A 26282-nucleotide genomic window follows, 5' to 3' on the forward strand; every position below is an offset into this window, starting at 1 on the left:
GAGTCCCCGTGGCTAATCCAGCAGAGAGAAAAGGAGAAACAGAGACACGAGAGAAACAAAAGGGAACTCTTGGTGCAGTTTGGTGCTGCTGCAGGCCCAAGTCCAGGTATATGCTCTCTAGCTCCCCATCTTAAATAAAAGCCACCATGTTCCTCAGTCTTTCAGGTACTTAGAATTTCTCTTTAGAACCTGAAAATGGGGTCAGGTTTCCTGTCTGCATTGTTACAGTCCAAAATAGAGGCAGGATGTTTGAAATAGTTCTCCATCTGGCAGAGGAGGCCTTGAAGCTGTGAGCCACTCACTGCAAACCAGCAGGACATGAAGGATTCTTGAGCAGATCTGAAGCTACTGGGAGGCCTTTCAGGAGTTAAATCCCTTAGTATATACTGTACCTCCAATTCTCCCTCTCTGTCCAGTCTTCCTCCACTCCCATGGGGGCCCAAAGGGGCTAAATGAGCACTCTTTGACTTGTACTTGGTGGTCCCAGAACTTGACTTGGGCTTGGAGACTTCCATGAAAAGTCTGCCTTCCACCTACTGGCTTGGGGTTCTTGGTCTCTCTGCTCCAGGCTAATCCCTTCAACCTGCTTTTTCCATTTCTGCCAATAATCCCCCTCTCCAGACCTTCCTAATGCTCTTCTGGGGCGGGAGGAGACTTACTGAGGGCAATGTTTATTTCCAGAGGGAGAGGTGACCACATGACCTCACAGTAGCCATCCCCTTGATTCCTCAGTTTCTGTCTAGATTAGTCGTGGGTGTCTGTGCGCCCCAGCCTCACCCCAGGAGGCTGTAGACCACTGTCCTTATATCAGCCCTGAGCCTCTCTCTATCCTCCTTCCCTCTCTCTCCTTACCCTTCTTTACCCACAGACTCGCAGGCTTTCTGGACCTCTGAGGAAGATAAGCACGTCACAGAACCTCTGCTACAGAACAAAACACACTGAAACAAAGCTATTGAAACAACAGAAAAAGAATACATGAGGATTGTTTTTCCTGAGCGTTCAATTACCTAGGGGACCTTCAGCAAACTTTGATTGATAAATCTAACCTTTCTTTCCTTGGCAATAGTTGATCACACTGTGAGGAAAACAAGTTAGAGAATGGAAAAATAATATTTGGATTTCAATGAAATAATAAAGATGCAGGGACTATCTTTGACTTTTGCAAGGTGAGAAGAGAGTTTACATTTTGATTATTGATGGCAGGAATCCCTTTTAAAACAGGGCCAGTCTGCATGATGCATTTAAAAATCAACCTTTTCAAATATAGCCATAACCCCCACAAGATTTCTTGATTTCTCTGGGGTCAGATAAACCATCACATTTCACAGTGGTGCCCTGTATATGAAAGTGATAAACATAATCTGGAAGCATGGCAGTGGCTAAAAATATGGAGCTGGCAGCCACACGTTGAAAGGATTTTTTGCTTTTAATTCACTGCATAAAATGCTAATGTCCAAATTCAGGCAGGTAGATCTTACCAACCATCAAGAGCTTCAACCCTGCTAACAGCTAAGTATGCACTTTTAAGCCCTACTTTGACTGCTCCAGAAACTTACTGGGTTTCTTTAATGCCTCTATTACTATTTCCTTCGTGTCATTTTGTTTTTCTTTAAAAACATAGCTGTGTGACCTTGGGGAAGTTGTATTATTTCCTTGAGACTTGGTTGCCTTCTCTGTGAATATCTGGCTATAATTTTAGTATTGCTCAATAGAATTTTTGGTGATAATGAAAATATTCTATATCTGTACTATGCAAAGCAGTATTCAATAGCTACATGGAGCTAATAAACATCTTTGAAATATGGCAAATGCAACTGAGGAACTGAACTTTTAATCTTATTTTAAATTTTGTTTCCATATAAATAATGCCGCATAGCTAGCATCTGTTGACAGTACAGATCTACATAATATTTTAAGGACACTCTCCACTCAAAAACTCTACCATTCATTAACTCAATCTAAATATTTTTGCCCTCGGACAAACAGAAAATAATTTATGCTTCCCTTGAAATTATCTGTCAAGACCTTTATCAGTTTGGGGACATTATATTCTTAAAATTGACTTTGCTTTATAAAACTTTAATAATGTTGGAGCTCCCTGCCCTTGCTATCACCTTTGTGATGATGGGAAATATTGTGGATGATCAAGGACCATTTCAAGAGATCATGGAGAGAAACCTCCTTCTGGATTTCATTTCATTATGACGATGTCAAAATGCTTAATTACTTAAAATAAAACCCATACCGTTTTTATGCTGTTATATTCTACATGTAGCTGGAAAAATGTTAAAAATATTTTTAAAGAACTGCACAACTATTTTTGAAACTGATTTTTCTGTTCAAGGCTTGCTAGCACTTTATCCATCTCAGTACTACTTCACTTAGTAAACAAATGCAGTTGCCATAATTGCTGCATATGTGTCTGTGTTCCCTTCTAGGTTATATGTTTTTGAAGTTAGAAACTATATTTCTATCACAGCCCCTATGTATAGCACAATATCCATTGCTAATTCAGATTGTGTTTTAAGATATGAGACAAAATTTAAGACTTTTATTATAGTCATAAACATCTAGCAAACCAACCAGAAAATAAAAGCTAATTTTCAATTGGTTGGCCAAGAACAAAAAAGAGAGGAATACCTAGTGCAAAACCATATCTCTAATAACTACTGTTGGATTTAGAGCACACACATGCTAAACTTATTTTAAAATATCTTCTTATCAAAGATTTGAGGTTGAACCTGAAAAAATTATATCAGAAGTGAAAATAATTATGTGGTCTGACCAGCCTGGATCACACAAAGTAAGTGTACACTATATATAAAGTAGATAAACTACGAGGTCCTACTCTATAGCACAGGCAACTATATTCAATACCTTGTAATAACCTATAGTGGAAAAGGATCTGAAAAAGAAATATATATATATATATATATATATATATATATATATATATATATATATATCTGAATCACTTGGCTGTACACCTGAAACACAACACTGTCAATCAACTATACTTCAAGTAAAAAACAAAACAAAACAAAGTAAGTGGAAAGGGAAATATAGTTTTATAAATTCACCTCTGATATCCAATGGACCAACTGAAAGACAACAGAAACTACAACTTTCTAGGAGATAGGACATGGCTAGCAAACCAGGCCGTTACCCTCGGTAATGGTCATACCTGCCAAAAAATATACAGACTTGCCTGCATTCATGAATACATAGGTATTCTTCACTTATCTGGCATTATTAGGCAATGAGGTATTGTATGTTAGGAGAAGTTTTTTTTAAATGACAAATTTAAGAGGAGTTATTTTAACCTTCACTCGGTAATTTTTTCCTAAAATTAAGAAATGTATCCACTGGTGTATCTAATGTTTCCGTGATAACTCGGGGTCATCAGTTCAATCAACGTTTGCATGAATAATGCAAATGGAAACAAGACAGGCATGCTTAATGAAACTGAAAATGACATAGCACTGGCTGGAATAACTGATGAGAGAGCAAGAAAAAAAACAAAAATGAAAACAAACCGTGATCAAGAAACAATCAGTCAAGTTCTGACTTTCTGTACTTAGTTTCAAAAAGAGACACCACAAATCCCAGCGAGAGACTCCAGCAGCATTAGCTGTCTTTCTCCTTTGTTTCCACCTTCCTTTCCTTTTCCTTCTACCCTAGATTGTTCCAGGAAATGTTTATAGCTGCTTCCAAGACAAATGCTAATACTTACTTTCTCTCACACAAACTTCACAATATGTCACGTGATAAATAGTGTGGAGGTAAAAGACAATTCATCACAGGGACATCTCCTATGAAAATAAAATTAGAAACTAGCTTCTAAACATGCAGAGAGAAGGGCTTGGTGTCAGGCACTAATTTCCTTGCAAATTCCTCTCCATTTCTAATAGACGTTCTTATTTACCAAGATCCCTTTTTATTGGTGTCCTATTCCAGACTGCTCCACTCCGCCCATCCTCATCCTGTAAAATACATTCACACTCTTTTGTGACCCTACCTATTTGCCCATTAAATAATCAATCATAGAACTGTCGGAATTAAATATAACGTGAAATTAAAATACTGGAGTCACTTGGAGGGTTTAAGCAGCTCCACCAGAAAATACTGGACATGGATTTAAAGAGGCTGTGTGGGACGTGCTCTTGTCCAAGTTCTTTCTCAAGAAGTATCTGAAATAAGCCTAACTTCAGAGTTAATCAGATTGGCCTGCTTTCTCAGGTGGGCTGGAATTCATTGCTCTTTCCCCTCAACTCTCTGATGTCAGTGGCACTTTCCAGAGATGAGGTGGACTTCTCTGCCTACTGCAGAAGCTCAGTTCCCCCGGGGCCCATTCCCTGTCTGAATCCCACACTTGAGGCCAGGTGCCACCCTTCCCAGAACATTCGTGGTCTCATTTCAGTTTTTGACCTGCTCAGATTGAGTCCCTGTAGACTCTTTCTCAGCTTGAAACCTGATCTTCAACCCCTTTCCCTGACCTCGATGGTTACCTTCCTACTTTAGGTCTCAGGTGCTTTAGCTATAAAATGATATCGTTGCCCTTAATTCTAAAGTCTTCTTTCTAAAGCTCTACAATGTGCTGGCTCCTTGAAAATGTTTCTCTTTGCTGGTTTTAATTTTGTAGAGAATTAAAACCACAGCTACTCTAAAAGACGGTATGTTACATTGGATAAGGGAAGTGTGTTTTTGTAGTTAGATTAACAGGGATGGAAGACGACTTAGTATGTTTTAAGATACTCATGATCCATTCTCGTGAGAGTCAGGAGAAGAAGGGGAAGAGAGTTAATAAAATACCAAACCATTGTGACAAATTAAGTTAACAAAGATGTAGCTGATTAGTTACTACTTGAATAAGCCACACATATCCAATTCAAGTTTTCCTTTATTTTTCTAAGGAGGGATCCCAGTGAACTGAGTCCCATGTTCAGGAACTCCATGTTCAATGGCTTAGTCTTTACAAACTGTTATGTTGCTGGAAGAAGAAATATTTCCCATCAAGTCCTAATTGATGTTTAGCTATCACGCACATTTGAAATAAATTTATTACTTTGCCTGATCTCGGTGTAATACATTCCAAAGGGGCAAAGAGCACACGAAAATTTATGGAGTCTCCATCTTCTACACTAAAGTGTGCAATAAATTACATAATATTGGGCCGTGAAATTCACAAGCTATAGAAACCACACCATTAACAATGTATACAGTGGTAAACAGCAGGTAATGATAATGATATAAAACAAAATAGACTGTGTATGTTGGCACTGCTGCCAATAAAGCAATCATTAAATGCATTCATATGCATCTACGCTAGGTAAGCTCTTTGAGGGCAATTGCTATGAATTCTACATACCTGTCAGGATACTATATAGAGGCCAGTTTCTATGGCCTTTATTCAGAGACGCTGAGAAACGGTTACTGTGGGTAAATTCAGACCTTTTCTCAATATAGAATTTGGTCAACATGCATTCTGAACAGCAAAATTTCACACTGCTTTCAATTTTCCTACAGTACTTGCCACCTCAACAAATGCAGGATTAAGTATAATGGATTATAAGAAGTTAGAAAGGAAAGATGGAAGAAAAGAAGGAAGGTAGAAAAAAGTTGCGTATGGAGTACATCAACATTTACGTAAAGAGTTGACCTAAAAGTAACCTGAGGTTACCCTAAACTATTAGCGTATGATATAGAAGCGTAAATGAAAAATAAAAAAAAAAAACAGCAAGGAAAACTCAAAGATTCTTTGTTTTTTCACTTTACTGCATATACACGTCCGTCTTAAACAATCTATATGCTTATATCCAATAAGAGAGCATTGTTTTGCAAGGCTATTTGGGTTCTATCAGCATGTAAAGGTCGGACAACTCAACTTTAGCAGAGTTAGCCTTCAGGTGAATAATTGCTTCTTTCAGGTTGTGAGCATTTCAATTTTCCAGAAATGTTTCCCAAAAAATGAAAACTAAAAGAGTCCTAGGACAGCATCCTTTAGAAGTTTTATAGTATCAAGGTTTTTGGAGGAAGAGTATTCTTGTCGATTATCAACACAATGATTCCAAGCAGGTCAATTAATGCTGAGAATATTATATAACAGAACCCACTTCACCTCCATTATAATGACAATGATCTTCCTTACTTCAACCTTGTGCTTCTTAGTAAAGTTGAAAATATTGAGCCAAGAACAGACAGTGACAATGCCAGAGACTCAGATGTTCCTATAGGTGCCTTCAGACAACATCAGCCACACAGGCTAAAGTCCTAGTTTTAAAACATCCCAACATGAATGAATCTCAAAAACCATATGCTGAGCAAGTGAAGCCAGATCAAAAGGGCACCTACCGTATTATTCAACTTACATGAAATTCTAAACTGGGCAAAATTCATCTCTAAAGATAAAAATCAGATCCGTGGTTGCCTTGGGGTGGGAGATGGGGATACTTTTGCAAAAGTCTAGGAGGAAACTTTCTAGGGTTTTAGAATTGTTATCGATCTTATGGGGGTGGTAGTTATACAAATGTGTACATTAATTAAAAGTCATTGAACCGTTGACTAAACATGTCTGCATTTTATTGTGTGTAAATGATACCTTAATAAAGTTGATTACAAAATGAACCAAAAACAAAACAAAGAAGAAGAAAAACCTCTCAAGACCTCAAAGGAAATACACTGTTTTCTTCCAGGGTACCAGATTGGAAATGAGGCACTGGTCTGTTCTACCCTCAGATTATCCCGAGGATTATCTAGTCTATTTTAAAGCACTAGAGTCCCCTATCAGAAAAACTCACCCCATGTGTAATTACTTTGATTTCTTCTCTGCCTCTTCTCCCACACGGTGAAGTCATTTACGGAAGAAAAACCAGCTTTTTCCAACTTTGCATCATCACATATTCTTTCCAAAGCTACTATTTATGGAACAAAATTTGGCTACACTTTGTAAAAATCTAGTTTTCTGAGCCTTACATATCTTAACAGTTAACCTATTGCCTCCTTTGGAATTTGGAAAAAAATTAGTTTGAAAATGAATAGCTGAGATTTGACATTTTTGTGTTTTGTGATTTTCTCTTCCCCTAAGAGAGAAGTGAGTAGGAATGAGAAACACATACATAAAGAAAAAACAAATTATCTTGCTGCCTTTGCATGGTTATAATTTATAGGAGGCCCTTTTCAACAATAATCTATTCTCAGAATGAATAAAAATAATCTCCATGAAGGCCAGGCCAGGATATTTGTCTCTTTTTCAGCAGATTGCAATACAAACCACATTCATGGATATGCTTCTTCATGATCTTTGTAATACTGTAACAGCTGACCATTTCCTCATGCCTCTTCACCTTAACTTAAACCTGGTTTTTCACTAATGACCTCACATTTCCTTCTCTATCACTTGGTTGTCGGCCTCTTTTCCAACTCCAACTCCAACTCGCATTTCACTCTGGAACCAAAGGAAGACTCACACCTTCCTGCTTTTTAGTGGTACCTCAAGGTCATTACCATATTGTGATCAACCTGAAGAACAGCCAGACAATTGTTATTGCAGAGCCATCTGACAGTTTGTAGCTCTAAAAATTAACTAAAGACCACATTTGTCAAAAATACCCTAGTTTAAGATTTTGGTAATATAGCAACAGTAATTCCGAAGTCATTTATGACGATCAGTGTGGGAAGCACCCTCCTTCGGGAAGATCCTTTGCCATACAATACACTTTCCCTGTCAGGTAATAAGGAAGCACGACTGTGGAAATTAAACTTTTGTGGAAAGAAATACGTGGCTTCGAGAAGGCTTGAAGTTCATACATTTTTCTTGAATTAGATTCCCCATTAATTACATTATCCACAGAGAGGTAATTATCAGAATTATGTAAGCAATTAAGGAGATGCTACTCCACATTCTTTCAGCTTGTTGACCTTTCTCACTTTATTTCATGTGGCTATCTGAAACATCAGTGATTTACATGTCTTTCTTTTTTTTAACAGATTTCTGTGTGTGTGTGTGTGTGTCCCCATGATGAAAACATCATGAAAATAAAATATCATGAATAGACTCTTAAGAAGCAGAGTCTACTTAAAGTCCTGGAAAATGTGAAAGCACTAATATTCATGGACAACTCTACACTCTGAACGCTACTCCAAATTTTATTGATCTCTATTTTGTCTAGGAGTTTTTCAAATTTTCTACCATGATCATTTGTTAGTTTTATAATTACATAATAAAGGCATTACATCATACAATCTTTTGTTATAGGTTGCAGTTTTAAAACTATTCCTTTCCTTGTCCTCAGCAGATATGTCATAGATTATTAGTACACAAGCAAAGACTTTCAACGTAACAGTACTTTATAGTGAGAAGAACTATACTGAGCTATCTCTATCCTAAGACAATGCACTAGGAAAGCACTAGGAATTCTTAAGCACTAGGAATACAGAGACAATCAAGGGGCAAGTTCCTTGCCTTCGAGTATACATAATCATTATAGCAAATGCTTAAATAGCACTTAGTATATAACTCACCACAGCAGTCTTATTATACTCCTTTTAAATAGGTGAGCAGAGGAAGCCACAGGGAAGTCATAGGGTAAAGCCAGAATTTGAACCTAGGTAGACTAGTACACTGTCCACGGCTTTAACTACTATGATAATATATATATATATATATATATATATATATATATATATATATATATATATATATATATGTGTGTGTGTGTGTGTCATATATATGTATATATATATACATATATATATATATATATATATATATATATATATACATATATATATATAACTCCAAGTATTCTGAAGTTACAAAACACTTATCTACCAAAACTCAAAAAGGAGCACACAAAATTGCATAGAAAATAAACATGTAAAAGGTCATAAATAAACCACAGGATAACCTGCTCCACATAATATACTGACTGCAGTGTCCTGGGCCTCTCACATCCTTAGGTAGCTGGAAATTACAACAAAATAATACTTTTCACTTTTGGAAGCCACACTATCTCTCATACCAACCAACTAATTACTTCCTTATAGAGAATAGGAAGTTAACCTGAATATCAGAAAAAAACCATATATATATATATATATATATATATAGCATTACTGATGTAGAATCTTTATTTAAGACAATAACTTCAATAGCAGAGGGAACTTTACCATTGCAGGCTTCAGATAACCTCTATATTTCTCAGATTTTATGCTAAATCATAAAATGCCATATTGTGTCTGAAGCTATTTTTTCAATAGTCCATTTTCTTAAATGGACTAGCAAAGCAGTAAATACTGAGGAACATTTTGGCTCCCAAATCCTAAAGCCATTCTGATTATGCCTGGGTCATCATGGGGACATCATCGGAACTACCAGAGGACTGGCAGAAATACCAGTGGTCTGGCCAGCTTATAAATTAGAAATTATACAGAATCCAATTTTATTTTTTTGTTAAGTAATTCCTATGAGGTTTTTGGGATGTCAGTGTAAAGTCCTTTGATGTGTAATCTTTATCCATTAGATAGGGGAAAATGCCAATCCCCATCATAAATACGTTCCCAATCTGACACTGAAAATCCACTGTAGGGCATAGGACCTGCAAATAGGATATGAATCACACACATCCATCCACTCATTCAGACAATCCACAAATATTCATTTTTAAGTCTACTATATGCCAATAATGTACCGGGCTCTAAGATGCTAAACCATGCTAAATGCTGAAACAGACATACTCAGTTCTGGCCCTCCTGGAACTTATGACCTACAGAAGTGCCTTCATTGTAAGTGGTCAGGACTCAGCCAATGCTATTATCATCAGCAGGTGACCAAATGATAGAGCTTGCTTTCTAAACAAGCTCCACACTCTTTGCTTTCAACATTTTTGCTTTCCTTCAAGCCACATAATCCAGTGGTCAGTTTCTCCCAGTTAGTGAGGTTTGGGGAAAATGTACCCAGTGAACAATTCCTTGTGGCCTCACTCTTTCCTCACACTCTCCTCTGTGCTCTTGAGCTAAAGAGACCTGGATTCAAGTCACTTGCTCTAACCTTATTATTTTAAAATAGGGCTGCTCCTGCTTTGAGGATTTCCACGGGATCAACACAGTAGCAAAGCAGCACTGAATCAGAAGCAGGTAAATTTCAAAATGACAGCTCTAAAAATATCCACTCTCCTTTTGTTCTCCTCCTATCCCTTTGCTCTGAACACCTCTGCTCTGAGGCTTTGCCTTTACCCTTCTCTGATTACTGCTCCAAAAGGGTTTCCAAGAACCGGGAGTATTTATGGTTTCACTTGCTCCCAAGTCCTTGGTGGAAAAGGATGCTTGCTTTCTGATTCTTACTAATTCCACACTCACATTGTTAACACAAAAATCATCATTTAAAAAAAAATTTCCTCAGCTTCATATTTCATCTGGGCCAACACTGAAAGAATATTTTCAAAGAAACACTATCCTCTCTCCTTTGCTCTTCTGAGTTTCACGTTTTTACCTCCAGTCTCATTTTCAACCCTTATTACGGGATGCATCACCAAAATAGAAGAAAGTTCTTTCTGCTTTCCCTGTACCAGCCAATTATTCTACTTTGTTCTGTCTCTAACGAACAGAATGCGAAATCAACACAAAGCCTGATTATGCGACCTCTTCCAAGGGAAAGGTCTGAGAGTTGTCTATTTACTAATGAAGCTCAGTGTGTATTAAGGGTTGACTGAAGCAATCATCAGGAATTTTCATCCCTTAAATTAGTGTTTTCCACCAGATGCACATCGTTCATTTCAGATAATATAACTTTTAAGTTCAGGATACAACTGGACAAAAGAAAAGAAAAAAAAGTAACCAACACAACATTTGCAGTAATAACACAATAACAGCTATCATCCTTCCCTGAGGAATTCAGCCTACTTTATGGACACAACTTAGTACAAACTCATAAGAAAGCTAACAAAGCCCAAAACCACTTCACAAGAGTGTAGAGAGGTAAAGGTCAAAACTTATTACTGCCAGGCCCAGCAGACAATGGCACCTACCGGAAAGAGCACAGGACGGGAAAACCTGGAAGCCTGTGTTCCAGTTTTGGTTATTCCTGTAAGCATTGGTATGATCTGAGTGAACTCAGCCTGCCCTGCTTTTTCCGTTTATAAAAACCTACATCATCCTCTCATTAGAAAGAAATGTCACATCTGAAAAGTTGCAGATCTCTTTAGGAAAGAAACAAAACTCATGTTTCTAACCAAAATGGAATAATTCAGTCAATGGAGACATAATAAAAATCTGCCATAAAGCAACTGTTTACTTGAAATCTATCTTTTGTGGTGTATTTATATGGGTAAGGAGTGTAAGGATATCATAAGTAGAGTTACCAATTCTTCCAGAAATCAAGGTCATTGAGTTCAGATTCCAACTTTGACCTTGACCCAGGCTTACAGAGATGTAACATGTGCCAATACCTCATATCCACCATACATGGGAGAAACAAGGTATGCAGATGGATCTTCTTCTAAGTATCCCATATGTAGTGGTTTTAATACAGGGTCTCAGATTCGTTGCCATTCTTCACATCCAGATGTGGGCATTTCCCCTTGAATTTGGGCAGGCTTTCCATGGCTTCAAACAATAGAGCAGGGGTCAGTAAATTATGGCTGGTGGACCAAATCTAGGCCTCTACCGGCTTTTATAAATGAAGCTTGATTGGAACACAGCCATGTTCCTTAGTATATGTATTGTTTGTGTCTGTTTTCACATCACAGCAGCGGAGCTAAGTAGTTGCAAAAGAGACTGTATGGCGTGTAAAGCCTAAAATATTGACCGTCTGACACTTTATGGAAAAAGGTCTCCAACGCCTGCAATAGTATAAAGTGATGCTATGTAACATCTAAGACTAGGTCATAAAAGGTCATGCAGCTTTTGCATGATTCTCCTGGAATGCTTCAACCCTGAACGCTCATTCTTGGGATACTCTATCTTGAATCCTAACTACCACGTTATGAGAAGTCCAAGCCACATGGGCAGCCATCTGTAAGCACTCCAGGCAACAGTCCTTGTTGGGCGCAGTGTTCAAGTCATCCCATCTCAAGGGCCAGACATGTGAATTAAAATTATCTAGATGAGGGCTTCCCTGGTGGTGCAGTGGTTGAGAATCTGCCTGCTAATGCAGGGGACACGGGTTCAAGCCCTGGTCTGAGAAGATCCCACATGCCGTGAAGCAACTAGGCCCGTGAGCCACAACTACTGAGCCTGCGCGTCTGGAGCCTGTACTCCGCAACAAGAGAGGCCACGATAGTGAGAGGCCCACGCACCGCGATGAAGAGTGGCCCCCACTTGCCACAATTGGAGAAAGCCCTCGCACAGCAACGAAGAACCAACACAGCAAAAATAAATAAATTAATTAATAATAAAAAAAATTATCTAGATGATTGCAGCCCCAGCCATTTGAATCCTCATGAGCTGAGGTTTCAGACATCAGTCACAGAGTAGAGACAAGCCATCTCCTCTGCGTACTGTTTGAATTGCTGACCCACAGAATCTGGGCACATATTAAAATTTTTGTTTATTTCACCACTAAGTTTGGACTTCTTTATTATGTAGCAATAGATAACTACAGCACTGTGTCTGTACACAGGAGATCTACATTTCACAGAGCACATACTTTTAGATGTGAATGTTGACTGCTCAGTTTCTAAGAAGAACGTATACACACATATAGGTACAAAATATTTACGTATATGTAAATATTAGACCTATATAAACTAATCTATATTATCCATAAAATGAGGGGCCCTTGATAATGGCTAACATTTCTTTTCAGTATTTATTGTGTTCCAAGAACTGATAAATTCTTGCATTGTATGAATTTTCTTTTTTAACCCTCATAGCAACTCGCTGAGAGAAGTAATGTTATCTCTATATTATAGATGAGAAAACTGAGGCAAAAACAGATAACATGCTCAAGAGTACTCAACAAGTAAATTTTAGAGTCAAGATTGGAACCCAAGTTCTCAAGGTTTAGATCCCTTACTCTTAGTCACTAAGCTATATACTGAGTAAGGAGATGAAAGCTGAAGCCATTACCTCATGCTCAAGAAGTTAGACAGAAACTTAGCAGGCATGGTTGAAAGAAAACAGGACTTGGAGTCGTAAGTCCAGAGCCTGAGTTATGAAATGAATTCTCCTCTCATCTAGATATAGGTTTGTTTTTAGAAAATGAAAAAGATCACTGCATATTTTGATGGTTAATTTCTGTACTTAATGATTACAAAAGAATGGAATTTTACCAGGGAGCTATTTTGCAATGACATAACTTATTGATTCAAAATCAAACCTTTATTATAAATTCTTGATTCAAAAGCAAATCTTTATTAAGTCTCCGTTGCATCAGAAGTCTTTCCCATTCTTCATTTCTTTTAAAACCCTTTCCTGTCTACTCTTGGCCAAAGCTTGAAGCCTAATTTAACATTTGGAAATATAATAATGAAATAGTCATAACACAGCAATTCCAATGCCTACAGAAATGGAAGCTCTAAATAATTTTTCAGATAATTTAGGAAATTAAAAATATTTACATCATAGATGCAAAGAGAGAAGTTACTTGTGTAATAAAATAAATGGTGAGACAAAAAGTTTCTGGTCAAGTAGATTTGTTTAAATATGAACACTAATTTGAGCTCTATCCCGGTGCTAAAACCCAGTGACAGGTTGCATACAGTTTCTAAAGGGATAGTTCAGTGCATTGGGTCAAATTCATGCCATAAAATGTGGTATTATTAGTAGTACTAGAAGACAGAGTGTGACTGTCTTCTTTGGGACATAGATGAAGACCCCAAGTTAGACAATATCAAGGACAAGTTATGTAGAATAAGATATTATCTCAGTCCTTGGAACATGTCATCCAGGATTGAACAAGAGGTAGATTTATTATGAAGTACATGAAGCCAGAGACAGTAAGCAATGAGTGGTAGTTGGTTAAAATAGACAGGTTTTAGAAGTAGAGGCAGGGATGTAGAAAACAAACTTAGGGTTACCAGGGGATTGTGGTGGGGAGGCTAAATTGGGAGATTGGGGCTGAAATATACACACTGCTATACATAAAATAGATAACTAATAAGAACCTGCTCTTCTTATTAGCACAGGGAACTCCACTCAATACTCTGTAACGGGCTATTTGGAAATGACTCTAAAAAAAAACTAAAAGTGGATATATGTATATGTATAACGGATTCACTTTGCTGTACACGTGAAATTAACACAACACTGTAAATCAACTATATTCCAATAAATTATTTTTTTAAAAATGAGTTTTAAGAACCATAGTCAGGGAGCAGTGTGGATTGGAAAGACCTGGCAAGAAATATTTCTTCATCCTCAGACAATGCTCCCCAAGCTGGCTATTGCAAGGGTGAGCATTTAAGAGATCTTTGACCTAAGGAGGACATGAGATTAACAATCAACCCCAATGTGGATGAATTATTCTCCTCTGTGTTATCAGAAATCAGATGGCATCCTAGAGCAAGGGTCAGCAGATCTTTTCTGTAAAGGGTCAGATAGTAAATATTTTGGATGTTGTGTACCATATCTTTCCATTGCAACTGCCTGTCTGCTGCTGTAGCACAGAAACAGCCATGCACCATACGTTAATGAATGGGTGTGGCTGTGTTCAAGCAAAATGTTATGTACAAAACCAGGAGTCAAGCGAGATCTGATCAGTGGGCCAGAGTTTGCGGACCCCAGTTCTGGGTCAGTGTTCACAGCTGAATGAGTCATGAGGCCTTAAGTTCCAGTTCTCATTGTACTACTTTCTACCTGGGTGAACTTGGGTTCATCCTTTTATTTATATGGGCCACTATATTAGTCAAGCTTCTCCAGAAAAACAGAACCAACAGCATGTGTATACAATGTGCCCATATATATTGATAGATATAGATATCAATATTGATACCTAGATCTATATCCATATCTATATAAAGATAGAGAAAGAGAGAGAGAGATTTTAAACAATTGGTTCACACAATAATAGAGGCTTGGTCAATTCAAAATCTGCAGGTTAGGCTGTCTAGAGACTCTAGGAAGAGTTGCAGTTCAATTTCTGTAAGTCTTCTGGCAGAATTCCTTTTTGCGACAGGAAGGTCAGTCTTTGTTTTATTAAGAGCTTCAACTGATTGGATGAGGCGCACCCATACTATGGAGGATAATCTGCTGTACTCAAAGTCCAACACCAATTTAAATATGAATTTCATCCAAAAACACCATCACAGAGACTACCCTGGTGGCACAGTGGTTAAGAATCCGCCTGCAAATGCAGGGGACACAGGTTTGAGCCCTGGTCTGGGAAGATCCCATGTGCCGTGGAGCAAGTAAGCCCGTGCACCACAGCTACTGAGCCCGTGCACCTAGAGCCCATGCTCTGCAACAAGAGAAGCCACCGCAGTGAGAAGCCTGCACACCACAACAAAGAGTAGCCCTCGCTTGCTGCAAATAGAGAAAGCCCACGTGTGACAATGAAGACCCAATGCAGGCAAAAATATAAATAAATAAATAAATAAATAAATAGATAGATAGATAGATAGATAGATAGATAGATAAATAAATAAATAAAATTGTAAATACACGAAAACACCCTCACAGAAATATACAGAATAATATCTGACCAAGTAACTGGGCATGGTGGCCCAGACAAATTGACATAGAAAATTAACCACCTAAGCCCTAGTTTTGTCATCTTTTACTGAGAAATTTGACTTATCTGAACTATTTGGATAACTAAAAGATACCGTCTAGAGGTAACACCCTCAGGTTTTTACATGGTAGGCAGCAGAGGGAAAGAGCCCATTTGTCCAGTCAGATGACACCTAAAGATAAAATTCTGTCTTCTCTTTCCAACCCACAAGGATGAATGCCAAAAATACATCACTTATATCTGCTTTAGCTAACATAGGACAGGTCTGGAACAGACCTATGCTCCCAGTAAGCCTCATGAAATGCTATTTCATTAAGGGGAGACTTTACTTGCTAAGATTAGAAGCAAAAGAGGGTGGTGGATGAAACACTGCCCAAGGATATAAGTTCGTGCAAGGAAGCAGGAGAGAGAATGGGTATCTGAAGATGTGCGCTCTAAGCCAACACTAATTCCACAGCATCAGGTTATAATTCAGGGAGCACAACTGCTGGGGTTTATTCCCCCTCTTTTTTTCCCCCAAAGAGGGACAAATCAAGCATACTGACAAAGGAAGAGCATTAGTCACCACAGATAAATTCCTTTTTAGAGGTGATCTTGCAAATAATTTGGCTCAGTGTAGACTATGATTTGGTTCCAAAAACCATAAGCTAGAGCATTTCATTCCAGGTCCCTCCTCAAATATCCATGATAGGTAGAAATTTGGCATCAGTAGTCCTTGAAATCTCCCCAGGTGATTATAATATGCAACCAGGGCCGAGAATCTGGAGATGTAGAGAGAATTTAAATTGAACTTTAGTTAAACAGTAACACGAGCTCTGACTCTACTGGCTGGAGCTAGAAAAGGGATATGCATTTACTGGGATGAGAAGATAAAGAAAACCAGGGAGTAAATCAAATGCTTTACACCTGTGCTTAGCTAATTGTTACTCAGATAATTCAGACAATCTTACAGCACCTGAACCCTGAAATTCCTTAGTTCTGTTTTAAAAAAAAGTAACTCTTCAAGTAACTGAACTCTGAGAATCATGTAAATCATAAAGAAAAAGACGAAATCTTATTTTCTGAATTAGTTGATTTCATATATACTGTTTCACTTTCATGATGTTAACTAGTTAGCTTTCTTTCCATTTTATGTTTGAGGAAAGTAAGGCTTTAAAAATCTCAGTAATTTTCTCAAGGTCACTTGTTAAGGGTGTGGTAGGCAGCATAATGGCTCCTAAAAATGCCCTCACCCTAATCCCTAGAACCTATTAATATGTTACCTTACATGGTGAAGAGGACTTTGCAGATATGACTGAAGTTATAGACCTTGAGATAGAAAGATTATCCTGGATTACCTCATGGAACAAATCTAATTGCATGAGTCCTTAAAAGTAGAAAACCATTCCCAACTGTAGAAAGAGAAAGAGAGAGATGTCCTAATAGAAGCAGAATCAGAGAGATTCAACATTTTGGGTTATGTAGGTGGAGAAAGGGGACTCTGAGTCAAGGACTACAAGTGACCGCTGGAAGCGGATAAAGTCCAGGGAACAGAAACACCCCTAAGAGCCTCCAGAAAAGAATGTAGCTCTGCCAACACTTTTTTTTTTTTTTAACCATCTATATTGGAGTATAACTGATTTACAATGGTGTGTTAGTTTCTGCTTCATAACAAAGTGAATCAGCTATACGTATACATATATCCCCATATCTCCTCCCTCTTGCATCTCCCTACCACCCTCCATTCCCAATCACACCCCTGTAGGTGGACACAAAGCACAGATCTGATCTCCCTGTGCTTTGCGGCTGCTTCCCACTAGCTATCTATTTTACATTTGGTAGTGTATATATGTCCATGACACTCTCTCACTTCATCCCAGATTACCCTTCCCCCTCCCTGTGTCCACAAGTCCACTCTCTATGGCTTCATCTTTATTCCTGCCCTGCCCCCTAGGTTCTTCATAACCATTTTTTCTTTTTTTTTAGATTCCATATATATGTGTTAGAATACGGTATTTGTTTTTCTCTTTCTGACTTACTTCACTCCGTATGACAGTCTCTAGGTCAATCCACCTCACTACAAATAACTCAATTTCACTTATTTTTATGGCTAAGTAATATTCCATTGTATATATGTGCCACATCTTTATCCATTCATCTGTCGATCCTGCCAACACTTTTACTTTACTCAATTGAGACCAATGTCAGACTTGTAAGGTAATAAATTGACATTGTTTCGAGTCACTATATTTGTGGTAATTTGTATGAAAGCAATAAAAAACTATTACAGGGGTCCTATAGGAGCCAGGCTATATATTTATACTTAAGTATTTCTGAAATGAATTTAACCTTGTGATTGACAGCAGCTTCCAAGGGATCCCACCACACACCTGAGGCAAAAGCAGCCTAATACAAAGCAGTGACAGCAGCAGGTCACTGCCCCACACTTGGGGTAGAGGGGGACTTGATCTACTGTAGCAGCAGCATAGCCTGAATGGGAACCCATCCTCCTGTGGCACTAGTCCCATCAACATTAGTCTAATCTGCTAGCACCTGCTGCACCAACAGGCCCAACATATACAAACCCTCCAACTCAGCAGCATTAAGTGAGCCAGACTCAGTGTTTCCTGAAACTCATATCCAATGACACTGGAAAGCCCAGATATCACCTAATGTTATGAAAACATTAAAAAAACAATAACAGAAGACTGGGAACTTCAGAAAGAAAAGGGGAACAATGGAATGGGTGAAAACAAATGGGGTATATATAAGAGAATATCATTAGCCTCATGAATTTCTTACATACTATATAATGGTCAAAGCAAATATTATGACACCATCTGATGTGGTTCTCAATGTAGAGAAAGGAAATACTACAGAAAATCATACTTTAAAACTGGGGAATATTAAGAGACTAAATGGAAGTAAAATTTTGGAACTTCACTTGAAGTAATAAAACACTGATTCCAGTAGGCTATGGTAAGTTACATATGTATACTGTGATGCCAAAAGTAAGCACTAAGAAAACTATACAAACAGTATACACAAATGATTATAAATAAATTAAATTAAAATGGACTTATTAAAAAATGTTTAAGTAACCCACCAGGCAAAATAAGAGAAACACAGGATTGAAAAACTAAGGTAAAAGACAAAACAAAAAATTAAATGGTAGACCTAATCTTTAACATAACAATAATTACATTAACTGTAAATGATCTAAATAACCAAGTCAAAGACAGAGATTGGAAGAGTAGATTAAAAATTCACAAGCATGATCCAACTATATACTGTCTATAAGAAGTTTACTTTAAACATCATGATATAGGTAGTTCAAAGTAAAAGGAAGATAATGATATATCATGTGAATGTTAATCAGAAAAAGTAGGAATGGCTATATTAATATCAGATAAAGTAGACTTCAGAGCAAAGGAAATTATTAGGGGCAAACAGGGTCATTACATAAAGATAACAGGAATAATCCACCTAGATGACCTAATGATACTAAATGTGTGTGCACCAAACAACAGAACTTCAAAATACATGAAGCAAACACTGAAAAAAGTAGTAAAAGGAGAAAATTTTAAATCTACAATTATTATTTGAGACTTCAGCACAGCAATTTATAGAACTACCAGAGAGAAAAATCAGCAAGAATATGGAAGAAATGAAAACATCATCAATCAATAGGATATAACTGACATTTAAAGAACATGGGGGCTTCCCTGGTAGTGCAGTGGTTGAGAGTCCACCTGCTGATGCAGGGGACACGGGTTCGTGCCCCGGTCCGGGAAGATCCCACATGCCGCGGAGCGGCTGGGCCCGTGAGGCATGGCCGCTGAGCCTGCACGTCCGGAGCCTGTGCTCCTCAATGGGAGAGGCCACAACAGTGAGAGGCCCGCATACCACAAAAAAATAAAATAAAATAAAATAAAAAATAAATAAAGAACACACTCAGTAACAGCAGAATACATATTCAAGTGTCCATGGAATATTCACTCATATACTATATACTGGGCAATAAAAAGAACCTTAGCAGATTTAAATTGTAATGTGCCTAAGTGTTGGATGCTAAGACTCAGAGGTTTTCTTATTTCTTTCATTTATATATTCATAAAAAAATTAGCAGATTTAAAGGAATTAAAATCATAGAGTATGTTCTCTAGCCATAATGGAATCAGACTAGAAATCAATAACAGAAAGACAACAGGAAAGTCTTCAATCACATGAAAACTAAACATCACAGTTCCAAATAACTCATGGGTAAAAAAAAAACAGCATCAAGGAAATATTGTTTAATGCATAGAATAAAAGAAAATGGAGATATAACAGATCAAAGTTTGCAGAATGAAGTGAAAGCAATGCTGAAAGGGAAGTTTATAGCACTAAATTGGGAAAGAAAGTGTTTCAAAGCAATAATCTAATTTTCTATATTACAACAGTAAAAAAGGAAGAGGAAAAAAACACTAAACAAGCAGAAAGAAGGAAATAATAAAGATGAAATAGAAATCCATGAAACTGAAAACAGGAAAATAGGGGGGAAAATCAATGAAACAAAAGGCTGGTTCTTGGAAATAAACAATCTAATCAATAAAGATCTAGCAAGACTGATAAAGATAAAAAGATGGATGGCACAAATCACAGGTATCAGAAATGCAACCAGGGATACCATGACATATCCTGCAGGTTAATAAGGGACAAGTTGTTATGAACAAGTCTACACTATAAATTCAAAAATGTAGGTGAAATGCGCCAATGCTTCTACACTCAAAACTACCAAAACTCAGCCAAGATGAAATAGATAATCTCAATTTTCCTGTAACCATTAGAAACACTGGTTTTTCATTTAAAAACTCGCAAAAGGAATAGTCAGGTTTAGATGTTTCACTTTTACCCAAGACATAAAGAATTAACACCAATTTTACATGATTTGATAAGAAAGAGAAGTAGAAGGAACAGTTCCTAATTAAATTTATTAAGCCAGTATTACCTTGATACCAAAACCGGACAGGGATAGTATAGAAAGAAGAAAACTACAGACCAATATTTTTTATGAAATTGGCTGTAAAAATCCTCTGCCAAATATTAGCAAATTAAATCCAGAAATATATAAAAAGAATAATATACCATGACCAAGTGGCATTTATTCTAGTTATGCAAAGTTGGTTAAATATTTGAAAATCAAACAATATTATCCACCATATCCAATCGATTAAAGGGAAAAGTCATGTGATCCTATCCAATAATGCAGAGAAAGCACTTGACAAAATCCAATCTCATTCATGATTTTAACAAAAGAAGAAAAAAGAACTCCAAGCAAACTAGGAATAGAAAAGGAACATACTGAAACTCATAAAGATGACCTACAAACAACCTATACCGACATTATATTTAACTGTGAAAGACTGAATGTATTCTCTGTAAGATCAGAAACAAGGCACGGATATCTGCTCTCACCACTTTTATTAAATATATTACTGGAGGTTCTAGTAAGAAAATAAAGCAAAAATAAATAAATACATACATTTAAAAGTTAAATTTTTAAAAAGTTCATTTAAAAGATAAAAGGACTATTCCTACTATGTTGAATAGGAAGGAATATATCCTACTGAATGTTGAAGAGTAATATATCCTATTATATTGCCTAAGGAAAAGTAAAACTGTCTGTGTCTGAAGAGGAGATTATAATCTAAATGGAGAAAATACCAAGGAATCCACAAAAAGCTTGAGAAATAATATTAGTTTGTAAATGTTTTAGAGTACAAGATCAACACAATTTTATCAGATTATATATTAATAACAAATGTGTAGAAGCTTAAATTAAAATATGTGATGCCATTTACAACTGACCTAAATAAATACTTAAATACAAGCCCAATAAGACATTTATAGGACCTCTATACTGAAAATTACAAAATGCTGATGAAGAAAACATTTAAAGTCCCAAACAAATAGGGAGACATACCTTGTTCATGGATTAGAAAACACAACATAATAAAGATGTCAATTCTCCCCAAGTTAAGAGGCTTAACACAATTACTCTTAAAATGCCCTCAAGGTTTTTGCGGATATAGACAAGCTTTTTCTAAGATTTATATGGTAAGAAGAGGCTGAAGAATAGCTAAAACAATTTGTAAAGGAAGATTAAAATGGGAGGAATTAATCCACCCAATTTCAAGACTTTGCAGTAATTTTGTAGGGTAGATACATAGATCAATGGAATGGAATAGAGAACCCAGAAATAGACTGACATAAATACATTTAACCTGTTTTTGACAGCAGTGCAAAAGCTATCAAGGAAGAATAGACATTTCAAAAAATGGTACTGAAACAGTTGGACATCCCTCGACAAAAACAAACAAAAAATGAACCTTAACCTAAACCTCCACACCTTACACAAAAGTTAAATCAAAGTGGATCATAGTCTTAAATGTAAAAGCAGGACATTTTTAGAAAAAAATATAGGAGAAAATCTTTGGCATCTAGAACTAGGTGAATAATTCTTAGACTTGACACCGAAAGTATGATCAATAAAAGCAAAAACTGATACATTGGATCTCATCAAAATGAGTTAAAAATGCTTCATAGAAGATCCTTTTAAGTGGATGAAAACTCAAATTACACAGTGGGAAAACATATTTGAAAATCCCATATGAGACAGATGACTTGTATCTATAATATACAAAGAACTCTCCAAACAACTTAAAAAAATCCAACTAGAAAATAGGCAGAAGACAGGAACAGACATTTCATGGAAGAGAATATACACATGGCAAAGAAGCACATGAAAAGATGCTCAACATCATTAGCATTAGGGAAATGCAAATTAAGACCATAATGAGATATCAGAGAATAACTAAAATTATAGTGACAACATCAAATGCTGGCGAGTATGTAGAAAAGTTATATCACGTCACTGGTGGAAAAATAAAATGGTTTAGCCACTCTGAGAAACAGCTTGACAGTCTCTTTTAATCCTAAAAGTAGATTCACCCTACAATGCAGTAATTGTACTCTTGAGCATTTATCCAAAAGAAACAAAAACTTAATTAAGTTCCCACAGAAACTTACACATAAATGTTCAGAGCAGTTTTATTTATAATAGCCAATAACTGGCAACTACCCAAATGTCTTTCAATGGATGAATGTTGAAACAAATTGTGATAAAATCTTATGATAGAATACTACCGAGCAACGATAAGGAACAAATTATTAATATATGCAAAAATTAAAATGAACTTCAAGGGAATGATGCTGAAGAAAAAAATTTTAAATCCGATCTCCAAAGATTAAGTAATTCATGATTATGTTTACATATTATTCTTAAAATAACAAAACTGTGGAGATGGAGAACAGATTAGAAGTTGCCAAGGGTTAGAGATGGGGGTAGAAGGTACAGTGGGGAAACTTTGTGAGGTTTTTGTGGTCCCAGTACAAATAATACAGCACTCTTGGTTTTAATCCCTAAAGATGTTTAAAAACAATTCCTAATAAGAGTTGTCCAGATATTTAGCAATGGCAGCAGATTACAGGTATAGCTCCCCAACATGACAACTTCAAAAGAGATTGTACTAATTCAATGCATATGTTAATTTTAAAAAGGCCAGTTACAGTACTTAAATGATATATATCTTAACGATATTATTCTAAGTATCTAGCTATACCAGATGGACTAGCAGGATTTTCTGTACATTCAATCTTATTTAAGACAGTAAATCTTATAATAAGAGAGTTAAAAAAAAGAAAAAGAAAAAACAACAAACCTCAACTACAGTTGGATATTCTCATAGGAAGATGAGGTGAAAAAAGTAGCAGTGGTTCAAAAGCTTAAGCAGTGGCACCTAAATTTGGCTGCATATTAGAATCATCTGAAGCACTTTTTAAAAACCCTCACACTGACTGTTGGTCATCCTAGACCAATAAAATAACTTTAAATCTCCTCAGATGATGCCAGTGTCTAGCCAGAACTGAGAACCAGCGGACTAAGCAGAAGGGGATGTTTCTACAAAGAGTTCTTAACAATAAGTCCTTTCACCCAATCAGATTTACCTTCCCACAAAGGGGTAAAGAAGGCTAGATGTTGTCCATACTTGCTTCGCTTTAATTAGCACTTGTGACTTGCCCAAATCCTAGATCATGTTTCCCCTAAATTTCATGTTATTCCCTAAGTTTTTCAAATCCAGGGCTAAGGGGTTTGCCAGGATGAGATTTTAAGTGTTCACACAGGGGAAGTCCCTGGCAAACCAGGAAAGTGGTCACTCTACATTGAATTGTAAAGTATCCTAAATAACCCTGCCACTGCTCCCAGATACTAGTCTGTGCCAACCAGTGGAGAAAAGGCATTCTCCATTACTACCACGGCAAATGCTGCTGTACTTGCCTTGGCTACTCCCTATCTTTTCCAGGCGTCACTCCCCTTAACCTGCTGTTGGACGCTTTGGCAGCTGACAATGCAGATATTTTCAAACTTTAAGGTGAATAAAAATCATCTGGAGGGCCAGTTATAACAGAGATCACTGAGCCCCACTAGAGTTGCTGATTCCATAGGGCTGGGATAGGGCCCTAAAACTTGAATATCTGACACATTATCAGGGGACGCTGGTAAAGCTGGTCAGGTTGTTACCGAATGCAGGTTCGTGTGTCTGAAGCACAGTGAGGCCAAACAAACCTAAAGGTTGGAGTCTGGAGAAGAGAAAGGTTTATTGCAGGATCGAGCAAGGAGAGGGGTGGTCCCTGTTCCAAAACCCCTGAAATCTCCAAAGGATTTCAGCAAAGCATTTTTAAAGGCCAGGTGAGGGAGGGACATCCCAGGGCATGTGATCAGCTCGTGCACAATCCTCTGATTGGCTGATGTTGAGGCCACAAGGCAGGTAACATTATCCATCCTTAGGTGCCAGAAGGTCTGGGGGCTATGTGCTCATGATCATCAAGGAGTTCATTTCTTCCATTGGGTGGTGGTTTTTCGCATCTGAAAACTCAAGAAATATGCCTGAGATACTATTATCTGAGTACTTCAGAGAGAAACTACAATAGAGGATATGGTGGATGGGTCTGCCCTAGGAAGGCCCCATAGGGTACTGCTTGGTTACAAGGTGACCATACTTTGAGAACCACTGCTCTAGTGGCTTGGAATGTTAAGAAAGCAATGGAAGAATCCCTTCCCAGATCTAGATTCTAGTATCACCAGCTATTTTGGTGGGAGGAAGGGTAAATTTTGTCCTTGCTTGGACTCCTTGTTCATTTATATCAAAGCCTATTTGAGGCAGTGCATTTGGCAGTCCTGCAGATCTGTCTTTTGCTTCAACAGTGTTTGGAATGAACAGTCCCAGGGACGCTCCTTGCTCCAGCCCCCGACCACCCTCCAACCTTTCTTCCTTTCGCAACCTTTGGAATCAGACACTCAGCTATCCTCAGCCTCCAGGACAGGCCAACACCAGTTTTTGAGCTTAGCTCCTTATCACTGATCAACCACGAGTTCCCAGGTTCGTCAGAATTATTCCACCGAGGTGGAGGCCCCCGTCCACCGCCTGTTCATCTTGCATCTGTGGACACTTACCTCTCTCTGAGCATCTATTTCGACAGCAACAATGGGACTCTGGACAGTATGGGCCACATTTTTTGCCAACTGGCTGAGGAGAAGTGTGAGGGCGCCCAGCGCCTCTTGAAAATGCAAAACCAGTGCTGCGGCCACGCCCTCTTCCAGGATGCGCAGAAGCCTTCTCAGGATGAGTGGGGTAAAACCCAGGATGCTGTGGAAGCCGCCATTCTTAGGGAGAAGAATCTGAACCAGGCACTATCGGATCTGTGCACCCTGGGTCCTGCCCTTGCAGACTCCCAGCTCTGTGACTTCCTGGAGAGCCGCTTCCTGGAGGAGCAGGTGAAACTCATCCAGAAGATGGGTGACCACCTGACCAACCTCCGCAGGCTGGCTGGTCCGCAGGCTGTGCTGGGCGAGTATCTCTTTGAAAGGCTCACCCTCGAGCCAAACAGGAGTCTCTGAAGTCCAGCCGCATCTGAGGAGACCCTCTGGCGTCAGAGCTTCTGCCTGAAGCCCCGCTCTGCAGCCACTAGGCAGCTTTGTAACCACCCTGGAGCCCTCTCCCAAGCCTTGGACCAAATGGAAACAATAACGCTTTTTGCAGAAGGAAAAAAAAAAGCCTATTTGAAATACAAACAGAATAAAGCGAAAAAAAGAAATATATACATATATTCATGTTCTTTTAACATATGAATTGCCCCACTTTATCTGTGTGAAATAAGTTTGTTCCCATTATTGGGCTGGTTCTCAAGCTTTGCTGCTCGTTTGAATTACCTAAAGAGCTTTGAAGAAAAACATTGGTGTCTGGGTCCCAGCCCCAGAGATTTTGATTCAGTAGGTCTAGGGAGGAGCCTGGGCACGGGGAGGTCTCAGAGTTCCCCAGGTGATTCTAATGTGCAGCAACTTTGTGAACCACCTCTTGGCTTCAATGCAGCTAGTCATCAGATATTAAATCTAAGACACATGGACTACTAGTGCGTGAGCTCTGTTGCTAGGTGTATTCCATTTTCTTCCTCCTGGAAGATTCGTGCCAGGGAAAATGATTGATAGTGGTGTTACTTCTCTGAAATGGATGGAAATTTCCAATTAGCATGAACA

The 26282-nt window shown here is 37.9% G+C and overlaps 1 pseudogene; it reads left to right on the forward strand.

The window, feature by feature from the left end:
* The window catches only part of LOC132499902 (ferritin light chain-like), a 71777-nt pseudogene extending 46131 nt beyond the window's left edge, over positions 1–25646 (forward strand).
* Positions 25647–26282: the final 636 nt, after the last annotated feature.

The sequence above is a fragment of the Mesoplodon densirostris genome, chromosome 12 (assembly GCF_025265405.1).
Source record: "Mesoplodon densirostris isolate mMesDen1 chromosome 12, mMesDen1 primary haplotype, whole genome shotgun sequence".
Taxonomy (NCBI): domain Eukaryota; kingdom Metazoa; phylum Chordata; class Mammalia; order Artiodactyla; family Ziphiidae; genus Mesoplodon; species Mesoplodon densirostris.